Source organism: Danio rerio, chromosome 10, assembly GCF_052040795.2.
Source record: "Danio rerio strain M-AB ecotype USA chromosome 10, GRCz13ab, whole genome shotgun sequence".
Taxonomy (NCBI): domain Eukaryota; kingdom Metazoa; phylum Chordata; class Actinopteri; order Cypriniformes; family Danionidae; genus Danio; species Danio rerio.
Window position 1 is genome coordinate 1,047,501 of NC_141030.1, and position 19,636 is coordinate 1,067,136.

Sequence of the window (19,636 nt, forward strand, 5' to 3'; positions counted from 1 at the left end):
TGTCAATCAGAGTGTTTCTGCAGACTGTTCTTATCAAGTCTGATTATAAAAAAATACAATTAATAATAGTTTACCATTGTAGTCTGGTTATATTCACACACTTCTAACACACAACTGGGTTTAAACCTCTTATAAAAGTGATTTCTGCATAATAGGTCCCCTTTAAAGCTACAAACTAGTTTAAATTAGATTGAAATTATATAGTCACGTCCTAAAAACACACTAATTGTATTAGGGTTAAACTTTGCAATGTTCTGAACTGTGGGTCCTGCTTAATTATAATCCAGACTCAACATTGCAGATCCTGTGATGTGACTGTTGCATATGTTTACATTGTGTACATATATTTTCCCTAGTTCACACCTATTGTAAACGGGATTAATGTTAATGTTTTGGAGACTGTCGCTTTAAATTCAAATGAGACTGCTCTTTTCAACAGAGGGCGGAGCTGTAAAAGCCTACATGTCTGCATTGTGGCAAATTCAAAACTCTAATAGCAGACGGCTGCTTCTCACTCAGGGCTGCTGTTTATGCTAATGATGGAGAGATGGTCATTAGTGGGCGGGGCTTTCCCCCTCTGATGACACATACAAAGGGAGAATGTCAATCAAAGTGTTTCTGCAGACTGCTTTAATCAAGTCTGATCATAAAAAAATACAATTAATAATTGTTCACAATTGTAGTCTGGTTATATTCACACACTGCTAACACACAACTGGGTTTAAACCTCTTATAAAAGTGATTTCTGCATAATAGGTCCCCTTTAAAGCCACAAACTATAGTTTAAATTTGCTTGAAATCATATAGTCACATCCTAAAAACACACTTATTGTATTAGGGTTAAACTTTGCAATGTTCTGCTTGATTATAATCCAGACTCCTGTGATGTGACTATTACATATTTTTACATTGTGTACATATATTTTCCATAGTTCACATCTGTAGTAAACAGTGTTAATGTTAATGTTTTGATGACTGTCACTTTAAATTCAAATGAGATTGTGCTCCTTTCAAAAAAGGGCGGAGCTATAAATGCCTACCAGTCAGCAGTGGCAGATTCAAAACTAATAGCAGACGGCTGCTTCTCACTCAGGGCTGCTGTTTATGCTAATGATAGAGAGATGGTCACTAGTGGGCGGAGCTTTCCCCCTCTGATGATATGTACAAAGAGGGCATGCCAATTAGTGTTTCTGCAGGCTGCTTTAGTCAAGTAGTCAAGTCTGATTATAAAAAAATACAATTAATAATTGTTTACCATTGTAGTCTGGTTATATTCACACACTTCTAACACACAACTGGGTTTAAACCATTTATAAAAATAATTTTTGCATAATAGGTCCCCTTTAAATCAACAAACTAGGTTAAATTAAGTTATATATGTCTCGTCAAATGCCTTAAACACTTTGTAATGTTCTGAACAGTGGTTCCTGGTTAATTATAACCCTGATTCGACATTGCACATCCTTCGATGTGACTTTTGCATATGCGCACATTGCGATATTAATACTGAAGCTATATATTTTCCCTAGTTCACACCCCTAGTAAACAGTGCAAACAAGAGCGCCGTTGACTTGTCGAACAGCATGACTCCTTTTCTCCCCTCTACCCATTACCTCTCATAGTGTTTATTCTGCTACTCCAAATATTGTTTCGTCACTTTGAAGAAAAACAGCAAACAGCCACGAGGGCGTCTTTAAGAGATGTTTAACGTGGTGCGGCGTCCAGCCCAGCGGGGTCGAGGTGCGCAGAACGCCACTTGTAGAGGTTTTTTTAAGCTCTGATGCTGACTGGCCCTGACACAAACAATGCAGCCTTTCACAGCCCTCACCCTGATGTAATTAACTTGCTGAAAACCCTTTCCACCGCTTGTTTTTTTAGGCCGCGTTCCACCGCTGCTTGTACGAAAAGGGTCCTCAGGGATGGTGAGCTGGAGAGGGAAAAAGAGAGAGACAGTTCCAGTGAACTTTTCTTATCTTTTGCCCTTTAAAATAACCACAGAAGAGACATTTGACACAAAGCAGGGACTTTATTTTTCCACTGTACTGATGTTCAAGCATATATTGACAATAATTAATTTTTCAAAGTAGATTTACAAAACATTAATGCACATTATTGCATTACAATCAAATAAGGGAAAGGTTATTAGTTACTATTAATTCACTTTAAACTAAGAGATTTTAAACAGTAAATGTTCATTCATTCAAGTATTTTCTTTAGCCATATTTCCTGATTTATTAGGAGTTGCCACAGCAGAATGAACCGCCAACTATTCAAGCATATACAGCTGATGCCCTTCCACACCCATGCACACTCATTCACTACGGCCAATTTAGCTCATCAATTCCCCTATAGCGCATGTGTTTGGACTTGTGGGGGAAACCGGTGCTCCCGGAGATCCCAACACGGGGAGAACATGCAAACTCCACACAGATATGCCAACTGGCCCAGCCGGGACTCGAACCAGTGACCTTCTTGCTATGAGGCGACAGTGCTAACCATTGAGCCACCATTCCGCTCATAGTAAAGGTTATTATATAAACACAGTTAACATGCAGTTACATATTTACTATATAGGTGATGTCTTCAAAGTAGATTTACAAAACATTAATGCACATTATTGCATTACAATCAAATAAGGGAAAGGTAAGGTTATTAGTTAAAGTGAATTTACTATTAGCTGAGAGCTTTTAAACAGTAAATGTTCATTCATTCAAGTATTTTCTTTCGGTTTAGTCCCTGATTTATTAGGGGTTGCCACAGCAGAATAAACTGCCAATTATTCAAGCATATACAGCCGATGCCCTGGGAAACACCCATGCACACTCATTAGCCCCTTTCACACATACAGACCTTTCCGGAAAATTACCGGCAATTTTCCGGAAAGGTCTGTATGTGTGAACAGGTCCTTTTTGAAAATACCGGTAAATTCGTTCTGGCTATTTTCCGGAAAGAGAAGTTGTAACATTACCGGCAATTTGCTGGAATGCTGCGCTGTGTGAATGCAGAAGGAAGATTACCGTAATAAGCGCGTGCACGTCTAGAACGTGCTGACGTGAGACGTCTGCTTTAGCCAATCACAACAGTCAGACGCATTTACGTCTGCGCGGTTTGTGAGAATAAAAACCTTTGAATATTTTTCCAGACACATTTAGCTGCTAGAAGTTAGTCAGATCACGTTTATATGTTCTTCTTAATGCCAACTGTGTAAATAATCATCGATGAGATGCTTATGATAAGCCATTGTTTGTTTACCTTCAAGCTTTGCGTGTGCCTGTGAAACAGCCTGTGAGCGCCAGCACACGCACATATTATGAACATCTCGACATGCGAAAGTGATCCTGCGAAAGTTGTTCACAATATTGATCATCCACAGAGTTTGTAATTTAGTCAAATGTTTACAAACACAAGCGCAGCCGTTTAAAGCTCATTTGTGGTGAATGATGTCAGAATTTACCGGTATTTTGGAATGGATGTGTGAATGGTCTTTTCCGGAAAATTTCCGTAACGTCCTCGCCTGTGTGAACAGCGCTTTTTTGAATATACCGGTAAAGTCGTTCCGGAAATTTTCCAGATATTTACCGGTATCACTGTGTGAAAGGGGCTATTCACACACTCATACACTATGGCTAATTTAGTTCATTAATTCCCCTATAGCGCATGTGTTTGGGAAAAGCGGTGCTCCCGGAGATCTCCCATGCCAACACGGGGAAAACATGCAAACTCGACCTCCTTTAGTTGACTTTTCTATCATGGGTACTACCAGATGAGCTGAGGTTTGAGATCTTAGAGCGGGTTGGATTGTAGTGAGACAGAAGATTGGTGAGATAAACGGGAGCGAGACTATTTAGTCTTATTATACATTGGACTAGAAAGAAAACAAACAAACATTGCAGTGTATCTCTTCAACATGCTCCTGCAGTTATGCGATGCATTGTGCGTATGCTTTAATAAAAAGATTGGGCTTTAATCTAGTTTTGAAGCCTCAGACATTATCAGGAAGGCTATTCCATTATTTAGGAGCCATATATGAGAAGGCTTGACCTCCTTTAGTGGACTTTTCTATCATAGGTACTACCAGACGACCTGAGTTTTAAGATCTTAAAGAGCGGGTTGGATTGTAGCGAGACAGAAGGTTGGTTAGATAAACAGGAGCTAAACAATTAAGTCTTATTAAACATTGGACTAGAAAGAAAACAAAACAAAAACTTGATGAAAAATACAAAAACATTGCAGTGGATCTCTTTAACATGCTCCTGCAGTTCTGTGATGCATCGTGTGTATGCTTTAATGAAAATATAGGTCTTTAATCTAGTTTTGAATCCTCAGACATTATCAGGAAGGCAATTCCATTATTTATTAGCCATATATGAGAAGGTTCGACCTCCTTTAGTGGACTTTTCTGTTCTGGTTACTACAAGACGACCTGAGTTTTGAGATCTTAAAAGAGCAGGTTGGATTGTAGCGAGACAGAAAGTTGTTTTGATAAACAGGAGCGAGACTAGTTGAAGCTTTATAGGTAAAAAGCAATGTTTTATAATCAATAGGGAACTTAACAGGCAGCCATGTTAGGCCTCTTGATTTTTTTTTTTTGCTGTTCTATAAGCGAAACCTCTGGAAAACAAAACCCGAAAAAGAAGCGGGAACAAAACGAGCCGAGTTGGTGCATCTAGAGTCTCTTAAAACTCACTATGTCATGAAATAATTGTGGGAAGACTCACAGTGTATTTATAAAACCGCTTCCTGGAAGCAACCGGGAGACAAATGCTGCAACGCTCCAGAGTGCTCTCATAAAAAGACAACGGGCCCAGGACAGAACCCCTGCTGTCTTATGAAACGCACTGTAGACACGCTTGCCTGCTTACAAAACCAAGAGAGCTACCTTTTTTAGACAGCATTTTAAGGTGTCATGCTGGCTGTTTTCACATTAATTATGATGCCTTTTCGGATATCTCTTGTTTTCTGCCAAGCTCTTAGTCAGCACTCACAAAATGCAGAGCTCAGTGAAAAGATGAAAAAATAAAGCAGACATGGCAGATGCTTCTCATAATGACTTTTACTAATTAAAAATATTAAACTTCTTTCCAATAATTGTTTGTGCCCGTATTTATTTATTTATTTATTTATTTTAAACTTTGCAGCATACTGTAATCATCCAACCGTCTCAATGAAAAGTATTAAAAAACACACATTTTTGTGCATTTTAACGATTTAAAGGGATAGTTCACTCAGAAAAATGAATGTTTACTTACTATTTACTCACTGTCAAGGACTTAAACACCTTCATGAGTTTCTTTCTTCTGTTTTTTTAGATGTTAGATATTCTGAAGAGAGCTGAAAACCTGCAACAATTGACAAATACTATGGAAGTCAATGGCTGCAGATTTCCAGCATCCATCAAAATATCTTCTTTTTCAACAGAACAAATACGTTTAAAGGGTCGTGAAATCCTAAAACACATTTTTTTGAGATGCTGACAGACATATACACTTTCCGGCCACTTTATTAGGTACACATTACTTGTGCCTTCAGAACTGCTTTAATCCTTTGTGGCAGAGATTCAACAAGCTACTGGAAATTTTCCTCAGAGATTTTGCTCCATATTGGCATGATAGCATCACTTGCTGCAGATTTGTCGGCTGCACATCCATGATGCCAATCTCCCGTTCCACCACATCCCAAAGCTGCTCTATTGGATTGAGCTCTGGTGACTGTGGAGGCCATTTGAGTACAGTGAACTCATCGTCATGTTCACCAGTCTGAGATGATTGAGCTTTATGACATGCTGCGTTATCCTGCTGGAAGTAGCCATCAGAAGATGGAGACACTGTGCTCATAAAGGGATGGACATGGTCAGCAGCAATACTCAGGTAGGCTGTGGCGTTGATGCTCAATTGGTACTAATGGACCCAAAGAAAATCTCCCCCACACCATTACACCACCACCAGCAGCAGGATGGATCCATGCTTTCATGTCGTTCATGTTCCAGTGTTTCGGAGCCATATATGAGATGGTTCGACCTCCTTTAGTGGACTTTGCTATTCTGAGTACTACCCTAAGTTTTGAGATCCTTAAAAGCTGGTTGGGTTGTGGCAAGACAGGAGGTTTGTTAGATAAACAAGAGCTAGACTATTTAAAGCTCGAGTTGGTTCAAGACAATCAGTGTTGCACTCTATTGTGAATGAGTTGCAGCTTTATTTACATGCGTAAGATAGCTTTGTCTCTTTTAGCTGTTACAGTGATCAGAGATGCACCTTAGTTATGCTGCAAACCACAATTAAACCCTATAGAAGAAGAAGAATTGTTCAGAGACATGGGACGTCAGATCCAAGTTTGGATCAAGTTTGTTTTTGGTTGAACTATCGCTTTAACATGCAGTGTTGACCTTTTGTCCATATGTTATCATTAAAACTAAAACCCAAAGTAGTCAAATTATTGTTATTTTTCCTAAAGTGGAAATTAAGGGGTTAATCCAAAACCCAGCATTAACAGAACATCTACTGTTCCCTCTTGTTGGTCTTATTTTGGATGCTAACATTGGTTTTATTGACTATATAGGTTTTCCGACAAGCCCAGAGGGTCGAAGCAGTCTGAAATATCTGCCTTGGCTTCTCATCCACTTGATAAATGCTGCCCTGTCCGGGCTCCTTTTCCAATAGGAACCAGATAAGGTTCATTAAAGTTATTTAAACTCTGCCATGCATGTCCCCAGACCACAGTACACGCATTATCGATGCGGTTTCTGTGAATGCTGTGTGTGTGTGTAATGGTGTATTCATCAATTTGTGTTCCTGTACCTCATCCTGACCCTTTAGTCTTTCCTGAAACACACTCCACTGATCCGTCAGCTGTAATTAGCAGCAAGCGCTTACCTATTCGCTCGGGTAGTGCACAGTAACGTTTACTCTGTCTGACACTGTTTAACTCTGTTTTGCCTGTGTGATTTAATGTGTTGTGCTGGTATCAGGTCATTATTTCATCATTTTAGGAGATGGCAACATTAGTGTGGTCAGCGGTTAGGACCTACAGGCGTGGATGGTAACTTTTTTTATTGTTGTGCATTTATTGTTGAATGTGTGTTACTTTGTAATCATTCACTTCTAATGCTAATTTAGCATTTTCTGTATTGCAGTTTATTATTGTTGTTATTATTATTATTATTATTAGCACGATTATTATTATTATTATTATTATTATTATTATTATTATTATTAGCATTATTAGCATTATTATTATTATTATTATTATTATTATTATTAACATTATTATTATTATTGTTATTATTATTATTATTAACATTATTATTATTATTATTATTATTATTAACATTATTATTATTATTATTATTATTATTATTATTATTTTATGACGTAGCGTCTGTTGTTGGTGTCCCGGGGAAAAATCCCCCTGTAGTCAACTACAACAGTTGATCAACCTGGGCTTGGCTCAGTCGGAAGCACCACTGAACGCTCCCGTCATCCAGGTACAGTTTCTGGAGGAGTTGATGAACTCACAAAGCTGAGTGCACCTCCGAGTGGATCTAGTGGACTCGGACACGGCTCCAATCGTATCGACGCTGTTTTTCAGCCTTCTTAAAGCACATGTGTGAGCCATGTAGCATCGAAGCTAGAGTCACCGGGCAGACAGAAGGCCCGCCCATGACGCGAATCTGCGTCTGTTGTGAAGTGAATCTGACGCGCGAATGAGTAAACTCAAAATGTTCACATGTCTATTTATGCGCGAATATTGTGATTTATCCACGCTTGCCGCGTCTGGTGGGAACACAGCATTAGAAATTTGTCACTGCTTGGAATACTATGTAATAAACTGCGTGACTTATTTTGTCAAAGAGAAACATAATTTCAAAGGAAGACTTGTTTCAAAAACTCAACTAAAGCTGTGAAATGAGTAAAAAGGTCATTTCAAGAAGTAAAAATGCAGTTAGATTAAGTAAAAATGCCATTATATGAAGTAAAAATGCCATTAAATTAAGTAAAAATGCCGTAAATTAAGTAAAAATGCCATTATATGAAGTAAAAATGCCATTAAATTAAGTAAAAATGCCATTATATGAAGTAAAAATGCCATTATATGAAGTAAAAATGCCATTAAATTAAGTAAAAATGCCATTAAAATAAGTAAAAATGCCATTATATGAAGTAAAAATGCCATTAAATTAATTAAAAATGCCATTAAATTAAGTAAAATGCCATTAAATTAAGTAAAAATGCCATTATACGAAGTAAAAATGCCATTAAATTAAGTAAAAATGCCATTAAATTAAGTAAAAATGCCGTTATATGAAGTAAAAATGGCAATAAAATAAGTAAAAATGCCATTATATAAAGTAAAAATGCAGTTAAATTAATTAAAAATGCCATTAAATTAAGCAAAAATGCCATTATAGAAAGTAAAAATGTCATTAAATTAAGCACAAATGCCATTATATGAAGTAAAAATGCCATTAAATTAAGTAAAAATGCCATTAAATTAAGTAAAAATGCCATTATATGAAGTAAAAATGGCCATAAAATAAGTAAAAATGCAGTTAAATTAATTAAAAATGCCATTAAATTAAGTAAAAGGACATTAAATTAAGTAAAATGCCATTAAATTAAGTAAAAATGCCATTATATGAAATAAAAATGTTATTATTTGAAAGATAGAAAATTAATAAATGATGAAATAATATTGTAAAATATGTGTCTGTCAATAGTATATCTGGATGCAGCCTTTATGATGCAAACTGAGCATCAAAGCGTTGGATGCAGCTCAGATTGCATTGCACCAGGTCTGCATCCTGACCCCTCTCGTCTTGGTAATAAACACTCATCCATTTGAACACGTATGCTGGAGATGTACAGCTGATTGCAGAGCCGGCTTCACTGACAAATGCATACAGAAATTGCATGTGATCGTACGATACTGGGATTTTGGGAACGTTGGACTTAAATCTTTTATTTCTTAAATATGTTTTAGAGGTGTTTCACCTTTATTTTGACAGGACAGTAGAAAGACAGATCACACTCGGGTCGCCATGAGTGCTATTTGTCGACACACTTAACCACCATGCTATTGGCACCGGCCTGAATATTTAAAATACAAGATGTCGCATGAGCTACAGCCAAGTTAATTGGTTTTGACACGTATTAAAGGATTAATAGGGAATTTAATTTTCAGTCACAATGGGGTATCTCTGATGGCCAATTCACACAGAGTCAATCTGTCTGTCTTATTGAGAATGCATCTCTGAATCACAGTAAAAGACCAGCTGAACCTGAACGCATTGGGATTTGGATAAATGTAACATGACATTTATTGATTGTGTACTGTTAACGTGATTAGTTTTCACTGATTAACATCCTATACAGTAGTCCCCGGCTCCAACTTAAGTGGACTTCGAGAGCCGCTGGGTTGACGGATCACAGTCGACAGCGCTCTAAATCTGCTGTCTTTTCATGTCACCGGTTATGATTGAGTCCTAAGGTAAAGGAAGTTGAGGAGTGGACTTGGGATGAGGGTTTTTGTGTGTGGAAGGACGTTTGAGAGCGCTGTCGAGACTGCTATGCCTTTGAGGGTACGATGTAAAATCAAGAGCACTGATGAGACTGGCTCTAGGATGTAACGCTGAGTAATATGCGCTTCAGTTGGGTCAAGGACGAATGTTGACTCTTCTGCTTTTGACCCTGGAGCTTCATCGCTGGCAGTCAGAAATGTATTGCTGAAGTTAATCGAAGCTGATAGATGCACAACTGTGGGTTTCCTCTTGCTGATATTTGCTTGCTAGCATGTAGGTATGCATAAGATTCTGACGGTATGATAACCATAGGAATACCATGAAATTGGGATTTCTGCTCTAAAATAGGTTCTTATTTTAAATATCTGGGTAAAAAACAACCTTTTCTCCTCATTGAACACAAAATATAATTGATTATAAGAAACATTTTAAATATTTTGGAGCAGTAAAACATGTCTGGCTACATAATTCAAATAAATCCTTGACTTGTGCTGTCTTCATGGATGATGCTTTATAAGTGATTTGTTTTTCAGATGTTTGCTGAATCGTGGCCTGACCGGTAGCTTTTGGTGTAGATGATCCTTTTCTGATTGAGATACTGTTGCCATAAAAACTAAATAAAATAGTTGTGTGAAGTTTATCTAGTTTATCCCCCCTTCCACACCTACTTCTACTAATTTCCTAGATGAATGGCACGGTGGCGCAGTGGTTAGCCCAAATTTAGCCTACCCTATTCCCCTATAGCACATGTCTTTGGACTGTGGGGGAAACTGGAGCACCCAGAGGAAACCCATATGAACACTAGGAGAACATGCAAACCCCACACAGAAATGTGACCAGGCTGAGGCTTGAACCAGCGACCTTCTTGCTGTGAGGCGATTGTGCTACCCACTGTGCCATCGTGATGCCCTCAATTGCCTTGAAATTGTATTTATATTGCACTATATATCGCAGAGAAAAAAATCTCAATGTCAAGTTTCTTCAATATTGTACAGTTCTAATATATATACAGTAAAAAACAAAAGCACACAGGAAAGCGCGGACAACTGGGATGATGGCATTTGGTGCTTCAGACGCACTAATAGAAAAATTAATATCAAAGAAAAACAGTGAGGTAATATGGGAATATTTCAAAGTTACAAATGCCAAAAAAAAAACAAAAACAAAAAAAAACAACAAGTAATTTTTCAAGTCAAGAGTCAAGTTGAGCTCTATTGTCATTCCACTACATGTGTGGACATACCGAGGAACCAAATGTTGTATCTTGCAGGACAGCTGCATACATTAATCATAAATATAAATACAAACACATCACCGGACATAAGAGCTAATAAAAATAAAAGCTATGCAGAACTTACACATTTATATATATATATATATATATATATATATATATATATATATATATATATATATATATATATATATAAATTAATTATACTATATGATAGTTACCTAAACACATAAGACAGGCTATACAAGTACACTGTTAAAAAAAAATGGAATTTTACAATTTATTTCCAGCAGCTGTGGTGCAGAAAAAAAGTTAAAAAACGTTGAATTACAGAAATTTACCGTAAAACAACAGCTGTTGAATTACAGAAATTTACCAGAAATTTTAATTCAAGGAAATTTCTGTAATTTAATATTCGTTATTTTACGGTAAATTTCTGTAACTTAACAGCTGTTATTTTACTTTTTTTGATATAAACCATAAAATTACAGCTTTTTTATTTATTTTTACAGTGTATAAGGACTGAACAGTGCTGGGCAGGATATTATACAAGAGAAGTATATTGCTATTGTAACAGAGGCCATGCTAGTGCAGTGCTGTGCAGGTAAACCTCACTCCTCTGATCTTTAAAGGTCCTCTTGCGACAGATGCTAGAGGCTTTGGTCTTAAGTCTCCTTGTTAGAGCAACCGACCAACATGCGGAAGGTCACCGGCTCGATACCAGCTTGGAGTGGGTTGGGTGGCATAGGACCGGCGGGGTTACACTAAGAGCTGTCGCAGAATTGTTGCCACGACTTAAAACTTGACTGCAAAATTAAAATCGCAAATCAAATCGCAATCGCAACATCTGTCAAAAAAAATCGCAATTAAATATCTTCCCCAAACCGCACAACCCTAATAGGAATGCTACAACAGAAAATGTTAGCGGTTTAAATCTTGACTTTTCCAAACTGCGGTAAACCCTGGTTATCGTCTCATTCCTAGTGGCATGCTTTCATGTTTGGCATCACAGCCGGTTCTGTTGTGGTAAGAGCGCTTTGAGAAACTTGACAAAGGAAGATCACGCTGCTTTGAGGCTGCTTAAAGTCAAAAAGGAAAAATATAACTGTAAGCAGGACTTAAACCCTCTCATTTCTGCCTCTGATTACACCTTTGGAGCTCTTTTCACCTCCCTCTTTTAGAAGTTCTGGGAACTTCCCACTGAAAAGAAAAATAGCTGCACTTTTTAATAGAACATCAAACTGTGATAAATGAAGGGGAGTTTGTAATTTTAGACATTTCCCCCTGTTTCCACGTCTCTAGAAATCTGAGAGGGGTCCACGTGAGACGGACAGATTTGAAACGGTGAGATGCACAAAATAGACCATTTCAATGTGATGATGTCATTAACCCAGGAATATTTCCTGCTTGTCATCAAACTACTGTATTTCATGACTGTAATGAGGCAAGTCAATCATACCCTAAGATAGCATAACATATTTATCACTATGTGGAGCTTTTGGGGTTCTTGATAGCTATGGAAATCAACAATGTAAAACGGCAAATACACTCGTGACCATCGTTATCGTTTAAATCCCTCAAAATTGTAGCATCGAAATCACAATGTGAATTCTCTCTGAAACTGACCCTTTCAGGCTTTGATCGTAACTGTGTTGTTTTGTTGACTGTCGCTTTAAATTCAAATGAGATTGTGCTCTTTTCAGAAGAGGGCGGAGCTACAAGTGCCTGTGTGTTAGCATAGTGGCAGATTCAAAAGCAAGACTATCGTCCTATGCTAACGAGGGAGACATGGCCACCAGTGGGCGGGGCTTTCCTCTACTGATGACACGTACAAAGGGAGAATGTCAATCAAAGAGCTTCTGCAGACTCTTTATATCAAGTCTGATTATAAACAATAGAGTTAATTCATGTTCAGCATTAGAAGCTGGAGATACTCACACACTGCTGACACAAAACTGTGTTGAAAGCCCTTAAAGTGATTTTTGCTTATATAAGTGATTTTATATATATATATATACAGTTGAAGTCAGAATTATTCGCCCCCCTTTGATTTTTGTTTTCTTTTTTAAATATTTCATAACAGAGCAAAGATATTTTCACAGTACGTCTGATAATATTTTTTCTACTGGAGAAAGTCTTATTTGTTTTATTTCGGCTAGAATAAAAGCAGTTTTAAATTTTTTTAAATACATTTTTAGGTCAAAATTATTAGCCCCTTTAAGTTATATTTTTTTCGATAGTCCACAGAACAAACCATCATTATACAACAACTTGCCCAAATACCCTAACCTGCCTAGTTAACATAATTAACCACCTGGTAAAGATAAACTTAATCAGTTATTAGAAAATAGTTATTAACACTATTATGTTATGAAATGTGTTGAAGAAATCTGCTCTCTGTTAAACAGAATTGGGCAAAAAATAAACAGGGGGGCTAATAATTCAGGGGGGCTAATATTTTTGACTTCAACTGTATATATAATATAAATATTGTAATGTCGTAATGTCAGATTTGTCCAGTATTGTGCAGTCCCAGTGACTGTTTATCCTCCTTCAGTCTCCACTCCAGCCTCTGGCTGAACCCGTCTGCTTCATCTGCATGACCAACCCGAGACCAGCGTTCACCTTTTGGAAACACACGCCGTTAAATGATTGAGCAGAGCGGGAGGAAATAAGAGAAGAAAATCACCCACACCTCCTTACAGGCGGTCGCTTTAGACTCCCACTCACTCCTCTCTGGAGTAAAAAAAAGGCTTCATGGAAAGGCCAAGATGCACATCAATTTTATAAATGCGCATAAAAGGCATAGTGTGCACACAACTGAGTAGGATAAACTTCATATCTGATGCAAGAAAATGCATGAACTATAATGGAAACAGATTTAGTGAGTAAAGTCACTAGTCTTCATCAGTGTGCATGCTGTGATGGAGTTTCTGACAGGTGCTGATCAGATATAAGTGTGTGTGTGTGAGGGTGTTTGCGTCAGTAATGTTGGTCTGCACACTCTTAGAAATAAAGGTATGTGAGCTGTCACTGGGGTACACATTTTTACCTAAAAGGTCCATATTAATACCTTAAGGGTGCATATTAGTACCTAAAAAGTACAAAAGTGTTCCTTTAAAAAAAAATTAGGTGCTAATATATACTAATATATATATATTTTAACGTACAATCGAGTACTTTTTGGAAAGGTACCACCCCAGTGACAGCTCGCAGACCTTTATTTCTGAGAGTGCAGATATAAATGTTTGTGTGAGGGTCTTTGCATAATGTTGGTTTCCAGCTTTCCACTGTTGCAGATGTGAGATGTTGTTGTGCTGATTGTAAAAGGCCTCAGCCCTCCGTCAGTCCGTCATCACAGTGCTTCAGTATTAATCTTCTATTATTAATATTCCCTCCAGAACTGTCTTGATCATCTGTCTGCGCTCCCGTCTCACTCCTCCAAAAGCCACCGCGTTCATTACGTTTCGTCTTCGTTTTCTGAGGAGCAACTCACTTATTAGTGAAGTACAAACACCACAGTGGCAATATCTGCAATATCTGTGCATGTTAATCATCAGGAAGTGATGATTTTGTTGTAAACGCTGCTTCATTCACAAATGTTTTATGTGTTATTCCAGATTTGGGAGGCACAGCTAGTGTCAGCGATGCAGCTATTGTCTGTTGAGTTATTCCTCATACGTCTACCTGCTGTGCTCTCTCCAACACGGGTCTTTTCTCTTGACCGTGCGGCGGTCCTCGCTTGATTCATTCCATTGTTCTTCATGTGCCGTGATCTACAGCCCATTGAACCACAGCGCAACAATGCATCCATTCAGGCCGTCCTCAAGGCCACCCAAACCCCATATGGCAGCGTGAGGATGCTGGGAATTTCCTCCATATTTTTTCAATCCTGACCACAAATATTCGCTCATGTCTTTGGCAGATAGTTTAGTGGTTCTGCTTTCTGTCTTGTGTGGCATTGCTTCACCAGCTCTTCTCTGATCACAGGAGGGTTTTTTTTAATCCTGGTCCAGCGGCCGCCGCGGTCTTATATTCCAGTCCCTGTGAATGAAGGACTTTGCTTTGATAACGCGACCTGTTTACCCGACAGTGTCTCCGGGGCAGGACAGCTTTGATCAGCTCCAAATGAACTGACCAGTAAGGGAAATATTTAGCATCTGTGATCCCAGCCGGCCTCCTCTGCTTTCCCCCCCGTGCTTTTTCATTTCTACACTCAATAAAATGAGTTGTGCTGCTTGTACTATATTGAAAATGAGTTGAAGCAACACAATCCTTAAGTTGTCTTCAGGACAACTTGATTGTTTTATGTTCAGTCCGCTTAAATTTGAGAATGGAAGCACTTTGATTGACTCTCTGCCTTTGTATGTGTCATCAGAGGGGTAAAGCCCCGCCCACTAGTGCCTATCTCTCCCTCATTAGCATAGGATGTCATTTGAATTTAAAGCGACAGCCACCAAAACGGCACAATTAGGATCAAAGCCTAAAAGGGGGAGCTTCAAACATTATTTGTGGGGTATCTTGAGCTAAAACAACAGCGTCTAGTAGAAAATTGTTTAATTCAATTGTTTATAATCAGACTTGATAAAAACAGTCTGCTAGATTGGCATTCTCCCTTTGTACGTGTCATCAGAGGATGAAAGCAACTGTCCCATAGACTTCCATTGTAAAAGACTGTCATTGACTTAACATTGGACCTTTGTGAGCTCATATCTCTGCATTAGACTGGCCCACATACTAGAGTCTGTCCTCATTTAACTCAGTCTAGCCCGCAGCCAATCACTGATGAGCTTTAAACTTACTAGCAACGCCCTAATAACCACTTACAACACCCTAGCAACTGTCCCATGTACTGTGACTAGGTGTTCTAACACATGCCAACAATTCAGACATGCTAATCTTGCTAGAAATATGCTAGTGACATGCTAGTCATGCTAGCACTTGCTAGTTCATGCTAACAACATGCCAATTCATGCTAAAAACATGCTAATTCATGCTAGAATCATGCTAGAGTCATGCCAACAACATGCTGTCATGCTAGAAACATTTTAACATGCTAATACATGCAAGAATCAGGCCAACCCCTGCTAAAAAATCCAGCTTAAACCAGCCTAGGCTGGTTGGCTGGTTTTATCTGGTCAACCAGGCTGGTTTTAGAGGGGTTTTGGCCACTTCCAGGCTGGTTTCCAGCCATTTCCAGCCTGGTCTTAGCTGGTCAGGCTGGAAAATGACCAGCTAAATCCAGCTTGACCAGCCTAGCAGGCTGGGAGCCCAGCCAAAACCAGCTATGTCCAGCTTAAACCAGGCTGGTCAAGCTGGTTTTAGCTGGATTTAGCTGGTCATTTTCCAGCCTGACCAGCTAAGACCAGGCTGGAAATGGCTGGAAACCAGCCTAGAAGTGGCCAAAACCCCTCTAAAACCAGCCTGGTTGACCAGCTAAAACCAGCCAACCAGCCTAGGCTGGTTTAAGCTGGATTTTTTAGCAGGGACAACATGCTAATTCATGCTAGAATCATGTTAACATGCTAATACATGCAAGAATCATGCCAACAACATGCTAAGTCATGCTAGAAACATTTTAACATGCTACTACATGCAAAAATCATGCCAACAACATGCTAATTCATGCTAGAAGCATGTTAACAACATGTTAAGCTCCCATGTGGAAGGTGGCCGGTTCGATCCCAGCTGAGAGCGGGTTGAGTGTTGTAGGACTGGAGGGGGTTACATTAGCAACATGCTTTTTTAATGCTAAAAAAACATGCTGATTCATGCTAGATTCATGTTAATAACATGCTAATTTATGCTAGAATCATGCTAATTCAAGATAGAATCATGCTATTACCTGCCACAGTCACCGTGCTCAACTTTAAAGCTGTTTACTGGCCTGCTCTAGTGTTGGCTAAAGTCTTTAAAGTGGTTGCATTGTTGACTGCGTGGATTTTTAACATTATTTATATAATATATATCTAAGTAAACTACTTTTAACTGGCTTTCTCAAGCCACCATAAAGTTTGTTCTCAAACGATAACATCTAGTTTGAATTTAATGCGACAGTCACCAAAACGGCACAGTTAGGATCAAAGCCTAATAGGGGGAGCTGCAAAGAGTTAAACATTATGTGTGGGGTGTTATGAGCTGAGACTTCACACACACACACTCTATTAAGAGTTAAATTAAGAGTTACTTTTCTTAACGTTGGCTAAGTTAAACTATAAGACATTTTTTAAGTTTTAATTCAATATAAAGTTTTTAAAAAATGTATTTTTTCCCAACATAAAACTACATAAATATAACTATTTCCTCAAAAAATGCTGTTTTACAAAAAAAAACTGCTTATTTGTCAACTCCACATATGATAATCATATGCTAATGAAGCCCTGATGCAAATAAGGCAGAGTTATTAATTCCTGGTCACTTTTATTCAACTATGAAATGGAACAATGTGTTTCTACAGAGCTCCACAAAAATCATCCCCCATTAAATGTAATTGGATAATACTTCTGTATGCTAGCTTTAAAACCAATTTGCAAATTTTAGCATCAGCAAAGAAAATGCTTGAAGAGAAGTCAGCAGATTCGGCCTGGTTCTCTATCCCATAAGGGACCACAGTTTGACCTGTATGCTATATCTTTTTCTTCTTCTTCTTCAGTGAATTTAAAACCCCTTTTGTAGAGAGTATTCGAGTATTCTGAAGTGTTTTTGTGCCACCATTACTATAAAAGCTACACATGTGCCATTGTGTCAAGTCCGTGCCATAGTTTCCACCTAATGTTAAGCCCTATCAGGACCTCTTCAATAACAGCACCCTGATTAATAGCCTCTCACCGCCGTGCCATTCATCATCTTTAAAAGCAAGACAGAGAATAAGACGGGAGAGAAAAAGAGGATAGAGGTAAGGAAAAAAAGGGTACGAGGGGAAAGTGCTTACTTGAGAGACCTTAAATCATCCATTTTCCACCCGTCCCCTCTCGCTATCTCTTTTTTTGCCTTTCTTCCTCTCGATATCACACTCCTCCAGCCGTGGTATAATCATTTCAGGTGTGAATGCGGGGGCAGATGCATTGTTGGCCCTGTAGGTGAGCTGGCAGAGGTGAAGATCGCATATGTCCTGTTCCCGGACGCAGCGGGGGGGAAAGTTAACCACGTCAAGGTCAGCATTCGGGCATTGGTGTATTTGTGAGCCCTCCTGATATCCTTTTTAATGAATCACACTTGCACGCCTTTGCAAATTATGGGCAGCTCAAGGGGTCTTTTTCTGAAGCCATTTTTCACTGGTTGTTGCTCATTTCTGAGGTCATTGTGGTATATGACGCAGAGTGGACCGGGGTACGATTCTGGAGACATTCCAGAAAACAGGTAAAGAGGTAGTGTGAAATTGTAGTAAATCTACAATGCATTACTGTTTAGTTTGCTGTTGAAAACACTATTGGTTGGGTTTAGCGATGGGTGTGGTTCAGTCAGTTGCATGTTGATATATGCACTTCCCACTTATTTCCATGAGAAGGATGTGAAAATGGCACGAGTGAAAAAATTTCAACCATGGGCACTGCTGGGGGGGGAGTTAGGACCCACACCGTGTTGGGGCCCCCAGAGTTACTATCATGGGGCCAATCAACTATCCAACCCCCTCTTTTATTGTCCGCGACAACACCCCCACACCGCCCTTTACTTTTGTCTGCAACAGCCCACACCAGAATGTGGTCATAGGGCCGGTACTGGTCAGTGGTGTCAATGACGTATTTGGCATTTGCAAAAATGTACACAGCGCCCTCTAGTGTATCAGCACAATCTGCAAAGAAATCTCGCCAGAGCAAGATATTTCAATATTTACAAAAACATAGCCCAGTTCACGTATTCCCAATGAGTCGAAGAGCTGGGTAGCTACATTCGGGCATCTTTGTGTTTGTGAGACCTCCAAATTTACCTTTTTAACAAATCCCACTTGCACGCTTTCGCAAATTATGGTCAACTCAAGGGAAGCCATTTGTCACTGGTTGTTGCTCATTTTCGGTGGCTGTTCTAAGACAATTCTTAAGGCCCACACCATGTTGGGACCTCCAGAGTTACTATTTTGGGGCCCAATGAAGTATCCAACCCCCTCGTTTTCATCCGCGACAACACCCCCACCTTGCTCTCTTCACTTTCGTCAGTGGCGCCCCTGCCAGTAACATATTTCACATTCCCAAATATGTACACAGCGCCCTCTAGTGCACGCGTTAACACAATCTACAAGGAAACGTTGCCGAAGCAAGATATTTCAATATTCGGACAAAAATTCAAGCATCGATGTATTTGTGAGACCTCCTAATTTCCCTTTTAATGAATCCTAAAAATTATGATCAACTCAAGGGGTCTTTTTTAGAAGCTAGTTTTCACCGGTTGTTGCTCATTTCCGAGGTCATCATGATATTTGACACAGAGTGGACCAGGGTACAATTCTGGGAGCATTCCAGAAGACAGGTAGCAGTGTGAAATGTAGTAAATCTACAATGCATTAGTGTGTGCACTACGATATATGCACTTCCCAATTTTTCCCTGATAAGGATGTTAAAATGACACAAATTAAAAAATATTACCCTGTAACCATGTGTGCCTTTGGGGGGCGCACATGGTTTTCTTCACTTTTGTCTGCGACAGCCCCCACCAGAATGTTGTCATTGGGTACCAGCCAGCGGCGCCCCTGCCAGTAACACATTTCAGCTTCACAAAAATGTACACAGCGCCCTCTAGTGTATGTCAACACAATCTTCAAGGAAACGTTGCCAGAGCAAGATATTTCAATATTCGGAAAAACATAGCCCTGTTCACGTATTCCCAATGAGCCTGGGTCGAAATCATTACACCGCTTGGGTATGGAGTGGGTAGCTGCATTTGTGCATTGGCCT

The 19,636-nt window shown here is 39.0% G+C and overlaps 1 protein-coding gene and 1 long non-coding RNA gene across 3 annotated transcripts in view; one reads left to right on the forward strand and one right to left on the reverse strand.

The window, feature by feature from the left end:
- Positions 1 to 19,636, forward strand: part of unc5cb (unc-5 netrin receptor Cb) — a 263,540-nt gene that overhangs the window by 49,162 nt on the left and 194,742 nt on the right.
- Positions 1,110 to 6,287, reverse strand: LOC141376282 (uncharacterized). The gene is made up of 3 exons (XR_015500676.1): positions 4,424 to 6,287; positions 3,610 to 4,083; positions 1,110 to 2,833 (listed from the first exon to the last, which is right to left on the reverse strand). It is a non-coding gene; the product is annotated as an uncharacterized LOC141376282 (long non-coding RNA).